Source organism: Triticum dicoccoides, chromosome 1A, assembly GCF_002162155.2.
Source record: "Triticum dicoccoides isolate Atlit2015 ecotype Zavitan chromosome 1A, WEW_v2.0, whole genome shotgun sequence".
NCBI classification, from domain to species: domain Eukaryota; kingdom Viridiplantae; phylum Streptophyta; class Magnoliopsida; order Poales; family Poaceae; genus Triticum; species Triticum dicoccoides.
In genome coordinates, this window is record NC_041380.1 from 317,534,843 (window position 1) to 317,543,143 (window position 8,301).

The following is an 8,301-nucleotide window of genomic DNA, read 5'->3' on the forward strand; positions in this document are numbered from 1 at the left end:
CCACTGCCGCACCTCCCCGACACGCTTCCCAGCTCCGCCGCGACCCCCTCTCCCTCCTCACCGAGCAAAGCAACCCGGGCGAGCTCCGCTTCATCGCCATCGCCGTTGTCTTCAAGCTTCGGCCGACGAGATCGCCGTCGTTGCTCCGGCTGCCCCAAGCCTTCCCCGAGCTCGCCGACGACGCCGTTGGATTCGCTGTGAGCCCCGCCGTCGAACCCTCCCCCCCTTCTCCCCTACCTCCCCGTGCCCCGCAGGCCGATCCCGCTCGCGCCCAAACTCCGGCCACCGCCCAAGTGGTCGCCGCCGTCGATTTAGGCCGTCTCCGGTGAAACGGAGGGCACCAGTGGATGCGCGCGAGCCCCAGCTCCCCGCGTGTGCCCTTCGCTGCTCGATTGGGCGCCGGAGTGGCAATCCCGCGCCCTCCGCCGCGTCTGCTTCCACCGGCGGCTAAACGCCAGCGTGTTAGCCCTAGTTGACTAGGGGGTTTGACCTCCCCTGGCTCAATGACAGGTGGGGCCCGTCCCTGCTAATTCTAGTTTAGGATTAGTTTAAATTTAATTAACCTCTGTTATTTAACCATGACACTGTCGGGTGGACCCCACGTGTCAGATTTGACCTGGACAGCCGCGTTGACCCGCTGATGTAGTGATGACGTCATGCTGACGCAATTATTCTTTTTCTAGAATTATTTTTAATCAGGAAATTCCAGAAAATGTTCAAAACTTCAAAAATTCATATAAATTCAACCGTAGCTCAGATTGAAATAATTTATATATGAAAAATTATTAGAAAAATTCAATCTATCCATCTGTGCCATTTTCATGCATGACAAACCAACCTATACATGCTGTATATGTGAAAACACACTTATGGCATATATAAGAGCTTAACTTGGAGTTGCATTTGAACCCTTGGTTCAAATGGACTTCATTCAATTTGAATACTAGTTGCATTAGCTCAAACAACATCACATCTTCATGCCATGTTCATGCATCATATTGTTGCATATGCTTGTGTATTGATTGTCGACACCGTTCCTTCTCGGTAGGTACTGCTCCGGAGACCGTTCCAGAGTACCTGTTTGAGGAGCAGTGCTTTCCTTGTTGATCTACCAGGCAAGCAAACCCCCTTGTTCATTCCGACATGATCCCACTCTCTCGCTCCTGCTCTCATTATTACATTAGGACAACAACGATTCAACTGCTACTTTATGTTGCGGTAGTTGAACCCATTCCTCTGCATGACCTGTCATTGCCACAGTAAATAGTTAAAACCCACTAGCATGTGTAGGAGTTGATTGAGCCATGTTGTGTTCTTGCCATGCCATGACTGCTATTGCTTAGAGTTGTGTCAGGTCTGATTCATCGGGAATGAATTGGAGTGGTACGATATGTTCTGGTGTTGAGAGTTAAGCGTGTGAACACGATTTGGTAAAGGTAGCGGTGAGAGGCCATGTAGGAGTACATGGTGGGTTGTCTCACTGGAACCGTCCTTAAGCACTGAGTTCTGTGTATGTTGTCCAATGACTAGCTACTACCACACATTGGGCTCCGGGCACTCCAAGCTCTCTCGACTTATTAACCAACTTGATCTTGTCCAGGAGTTGCAATTAGTTTCTGGTGTTTGTAGGTAGTGTTAGTAGTCTACCAAGTGGCACCCGGCCAGGTGGGCTTGGGACAGACTAGGCACAAGTGGCACGGTGTACCAAGCGTAGATCCATCCGGCGAGGTGGGCTTGGAAACCCTGCACACATCATTTGGGGCCGTGAGCGACACCCCGGCCGGATCTCCTTGCGGATGGAACCCGAATAGGCGATAAACCTGGACTAGAGTCTTGCATGGTTAGTCAGGTCGTGGCCGACACCCTCGCCAGGCTTCCGCTTGAAGGTTGCCGAGATACATGACGTGTACATGGTGATAAGTGGTGAGAGCGTGTGTGAAGAAGTACACCCCTGCAGGGTTATCATGATCTATTCGAATAGCCGTGTCCTCGGTTACGGACTTCTTGGATGCTTACGTGGTACATAGACAACTTGAAGTGGATACTCTAAAATGCTCAAGACAAGTGTGAGTGCTATGGATGGCCTTCTCATAAGAAGACAAGGATGATTCCATAGTAGTGTATTGATGTGGTGATTAGTGGACTCGTGTGCGCCACCTCAAAAGAGTTACCAGCAGTCGTAGTACAGGACAGCCACTGAGTCAAAGCTGGCTTGCTGCAACTAAACTCCACATTACCTTCTTGATACAAATGCATGTATTATAGGATCTGATGTAAGTCTTGCTGAGTACCTTTGTACTCATGTTTGCTTATTTATGTTTTGCAGATGAGACATCTGTCTCACTAGTAGTACCACTTGGACTTCGACAAGTAGCATGTACCTCAGCTACGATCTTGATCAGATGTTGTAGATAGTCAGGCTCTTCAGCCTTTTTCATTTGTAGTTGTCTGTACTCAGACATGTAATGCTTCCGCTTGTTGCTTGTATGCTCTGAATGATGGGTCATGTGAACCCTGGTTGTATTTAATGCTATGTGGTTCTTCTGAGCCTTTATCTATATGAGTTTGCGTTATGTTGTGATGCCATGTTGTACCTCACATACTTGCATGTTATGCGTACGTGTGACATGTATTGCTATGTGTGGGATCCGACAATCTAGTTGTTTGTCCTTGGCAGCCTCTCTTATGGGGAAATGTAGTCTAGTGCTTGCTTGAGCCATAGTAGTCCGCTACAGCCCGGTTCACCGGAGTCCTGCTAGCCCAGCACTACTGCTCCGGAACACTCAGACTGGCCGGCATGTGATTCACTTCGTTCCTGTGTCTGTCCCTTCGGGGAAATGTCACGCGGTGACTTTCGGAGTCCTGCCTAGCCTGCTACAGCCCGGGTTCCCCGGAGTCCTGTTAGCCCAGTGCTACAGCCCGGATTCATATGCCGTTGACCGACATGCTCGATGTGATTCATGTATGCCTGTCCCCATAGGTTAGCACCGCTTTGGGTTCACGACTAGCCATGTCGGCCCGGGTTCTTTGTCATATGGATGCTAGCGACACTATCATATACGTGAGCCAAAAGGCGCAAACGGTCCCGGGCCAGGTAAGGTGGCACCCGTGGGAATACCGTAAGTGAGGCCGCAAGGTGATATGATGTGTTACATGCTAGATCGGTGTGACTTAGGATCGGGGTCCCGACAACTATTGGTGTTAAATCACATGACGATGTGAACTAGATTATTGACTCTAGTGCAAGTGGGAGACTGAAGGAAATATGCCCTAGAGGCAATAATAAAGTTGTTATTTATATTTCCTTATATCATGATAAATGTTTATTATTCATGCTAGAATTGTATTAACCGGAAACTTAGTACATGTGTGAATACATAGACAAAATAGAGTGCCCCTAGTATGCCTCTACTTGACTAGCTCGTTAATCAAAAATGGTTAAGTTTCCTAGCCATGGACATGTGTTGTCATTTGATGAACGGGATCACATCATTAGATAATGATGTGATGGACATGACCCATCCATTAGCTTAGCACTATGATCATTTAGTTTATTGATATTGATTTCTTCATGACTTATACATGTTCCTATGACTATAAGATTATGCAACTCTCGAATACCAGAGGAACACTTAGTGTGCTATCAAACATCACAACGTAACTGGGTGATTATAAAGATGCACTACAGGTGTCTCCGATGGTGTTTGTTGAGTTGGCATAGATCAATATTAGGATTTGTCACTCCGTGTATCGGAGAGGTATCTATGGGCCCTCTCGGTAATGATCATCACTATAAAGCCTTGCAAGCAATGTGACTAATGAGTTAGTTGCGGAATGATGCATTACGGAACGAGTAAAGAGACTTTCCGGTAACGAGATTGAACTAGGTATGAGGATACCGACGATCGAATCTCGGGCAAGTAACATACCGATGACAAAAGGAACAACGTATGTTGTTATGCGGTTTGAGCGATAAAGATCTTCATAGAATATGTAGGAGCCAATATGAGCATCCTGGTTCCACTATTGGTTATTGACTGGAGATGTGTCTCGGTCATGTCTACATAGTTCTCGAACCCGTAGGGTCCTCACGCTTAACGTTCGATGATGATTTGTATTATGAGTTATGTGATTTGATGACTGAAGTTTGTTCGGAGTCCCGTATGAGATCACGGACATGACGAGGAGTCTCGAAATGGTCGAGAGGTAAAGATTCATATATAGGATGATGGTATTTGGACACCGGAAGTGTTTCGGGTGATACCGGATCACCGGAAGGGGTTCCAGGCAACCCCCGACACAGATATGGGCTTAATGGGCCAAGTAAGGGAACACACCAGCCCACAAGGGGCTGGTGCGCCCCCTATAGGGCCAGCCACGTGGGGAGGGGAGCTCCTAATCAGTGATGTAGGCGCCAGTTCGCGCTACTGGCGCCCGCGTGAGACGCGCAGCAGGCCGGCCCAGCAACCAGTTGAGAGGCAAAAAGCAAAGGAAAAAAATCCATGTTTATTCTGCCGGTCTGAGAATCGAACTTTGGCCGCTAACTAGAACGCCATGCGCGTTAACCACTAAGACAGGCTACCTTTGTTATCTTTTTGAGGAAACAACGCAATTTGGCCCTTCCTTTAGTACAAATATTGAACATATAGTAGTATTATATAACAACTATAAATTATTTGAATAAACAAAACATAAATTTAAAAACGCATTCAAAAAAATCATGAATTGAAAAAAAGTTGAAAAAAGTTTGCGAAAATGGGAAAAGTTTCTGAATTTGAAAAAAGTCCATCCAATTTGAAAAAAAAATCAGCAAAGTTCAAAAGCGTTCATCGATTTCAAAAAGAAGTTCATCAAATTAGAAACAAAACTTCACGAATTTGAATAAAGTTCATCGACTTCGGAAAAAAAGTTCACCAATTTCAAAAAAAGTTCATCGACTTTGAAAAAAAGTTCACCAATTTTAAAAAAGTTTATCGACTTTGAAAAGAAGTTCATCGATTTTCAAAAAAGTTCATATATTTTGAAAAGGTTCATCAAATTTGAAACAAAAAATCAACAATTTTGAGAAAAGGTTCATTGAATTTGAAAAAAGTTCATCGAATATGAAAAAGTTCACCTAAATTGAAAAAAGTTCATTGATTTTGAAAATAAGTTCACGTAAATTGAAAAAAGTTCATCAATTTTGGAAAAAGTTCATCGATTTTGAGAAAAAAGTTCATCAATTTTGCGAAAAAAGTTCATCAATTTTAAGAAATAGTTCGTCAAATTTGAAAAATGAGTTCCTCTATTCTGAAAATGGTTCATCAATTTGAAAAAAGTTCACGAGTTTCGAAAGATTTAGTTCATAGAAGAAGTCCATCTATTTTAAGAAAACAATTACGAATTTCGAAAAAAAGAAAGTAGAAAAGGATAGAGAAAAAAGCAAAAGAAAAAGAAATAAGGAAAAATAAGAACAAATAAATTGATGAAAACATGTATTTCAGCACATCTGGTTAAGTGGTCGAGGTGGTTATACGTTGATACTTGGTAACCTACGACGCAGGTTCGAATCCTATCTTGCGCGCCTCTTTTGCAGTTTTATCTAGAGTTTAAGAAACAGTAAAAATAGAAGTTGGGCCGAGCCCAGGTAGCGCCGCTGCAGGCGCCAGTTTGCAGAAACAGCTATAACCGGCGCCTGCAACGCCAAATAGGAAATGCCCGTGGGGAGAAAGGGAAAGGAGAGGAGGAAAAGGTAAGTATGAAGTAGGACTCCTACTTCCTTCCCCTCCCCCTCCTTCCTTTCCCCTTGTCCAAATATGGTAGGGGGCCGAATTGGACTAGGGGCCCAAGTAGGATTCCTCCTACTTGGGCGCGCCCTAGGCTGCCTCCCTCCCTATCCCTTCTTTATATATGTGGGGAGGGAACCCCTAGAACACACATCAATTGTTCCTAGCTGGGTGTGCCCCCCCCCTCCACAGTTAACACCTCGGTCATATCATCATAGTGCTTAGGCGAAGCCCTGCGCCGGTAACATCATCATCACCGTCACCATGTCGTTGTGCTGACGAAACTCTCCCTCGGCCTCAACTGGATCAAGAGTTCGAGGGACGTCACCGAGTTGAACGTGTGTAGATCTCAGAGGTGTCGTGCGTTCGGTACTTGGATCGGTTGGATCGCGAAGACATTCAACTACATCAACCGCGTTACTAAACGCTTCCGCTTTCGATCTACGAGGGTACGTGGACACACTCTCCCTGCTCGTTGTTATGCTTCTGTAGCGACCCGACCCGAATGGGTCAAGACTCTGTGCTTAAGTGTCATCCCTGGATCGGTATGCTGACACACACAGTACTCGAGGATTTATAACAGAGGTAAATCACATGTAAAAGTAACGTAAATACTATTACCTCAAATCCAAAATAGCGGCAGTAACAAGGTTGTGGATTCCCATCAACACCAACGGCAAAGTTGAGTGTAGAAATCGTAACCCTAACGTATCACTTACTCGTCGTAAGATAATCCTGCAACATGAGACGTTGCAGCCACAGAGGGTCAGTACATTGAATGTACTGGCAAATTCACACCATAGAGAATGATGAATAAAGACTATCACTACATGCATATTTGGCTGGTGGAAAAGCTCTATGGTTATAAGGTTTTTGCGTAAAGCCAATTTTCCCTACTGCAAAGGAATAAATTTTATTTAACTATCATGGTGGTTGTTGAACATTGAGAATGGTTGACAGCATTCTCAATCCCAATTAAGTAACATCATTAAACCCAACAATATTCATTTAAAGTAACGTGATGAGATCAACAGGATAATCCAAGAACTAGATACTCAAGATGTCCATAACCGGGGACACGGCTAATCATGATTAGTTTATACACTCTGCAGAGGTTTGCGCACTTTTCCCCACAAGACTCGATCGCCTCCGTTGGATTTCTCGCACTACATGGTGTTTGCGAAACGGATGACCGAGACACAGTCTTTCAGAAGCGCTAGCACCTTACGATGGATAGACCGGTACACCTACTTTCCCCTACATCTGCTAGTCTACCCTATAAGAGTTCGCACGACTTAATCAACTATGCCAGAGCCCATAATGGCTTGTGGCTGCACACGGAAGTTTCTAGTTTGAAAAATCTCATGATCCCTTTGAGCCTGGGTGGCAGTCCAAAAGAAAACAGGCAAGTCCTGGATTACCCAGGTGCCTAGACAGGCAATCCTAGAATAACCAGGTGCCTCAATCCACCCAGATGTGTGTTTAAGTTGCCACCTTAAGTAAACCATTAATTAACAATCTCACATCTGTCATGGATACTCTCAAAACCCAATCCACGTCTACTAGCATAGCATGGCATAATAAGCAAACGTAGAAGTAACTCCCAAAGGTTTGATAATAAACAGGTAATAGGTACTACCTCATCTACTTCCCATCCCACAGTTTAATTAGATCGTAATCATGCAATGTGTGAAGATTGATCTAATGCAAAAAAACTGGGTATGGAAGGGGATATGGTCAAAGTGTGAACTTGCTTGCAATGTTGATGAAGAAGATTCGCACTCAAAACTCTTGATAGCTCTACTCGTCACACTCCGGTCAATCTATCGTAAGCAAGCAATAGTAACCACACATAAGCAATCAGTCAAAAGATCAGAAAGAACGAAGAAGACGATTCGGAAAACTTCAAAACCAAGCAAATAGCTCTTGCAACATAAAACAATTTCTAACAGTACCAAAATTATGTGAATTTGGCCTTATCAGAAAGTTTAGGTCAAGAGCTTCGATTTGCAAAAAGAATCAACTCAACCGGAGCTACGAAACTCAAGTTATGACCAAACGAAGTTTGAATTCAAATCTGATCTAATTCAAATTTTAAACTTTTCAAAAACATGTTTGAGTTGGATTAATGGATAGAGGGGATCATAACGAAGATGTGGGCGTTGGTTTCGTTGGATTTGGACTAACGAGTAAAAAGTTATGCTTGTTTGAAGAACAGGGACTATTCTGTAAATAAAGTATTCACATCTAGGTCCCTGGCCAAAATTACAGAAAAAGAAAAAAACTAAAAGGCGAACGTTCGTTTTCTATACCTAACCAGCGAACGTTCTCTAAATAGATCCTTCTAAAAGAAAATCGGTTTTTTATTTATAAAAGAAACGATCTAGGTTTTTTTTTTAAAAACCGAACTAAACCGAGAATAAACCGGGGTGGTTACCGGTTCGGCCGAAATAAACCGGCCGCGGCGGATCTGTTTGAGCTCCGACGAGGGCCGTGCGGCTCCAGGGTGGCTGCGAGGCGGCGGCATCGGCGGCAG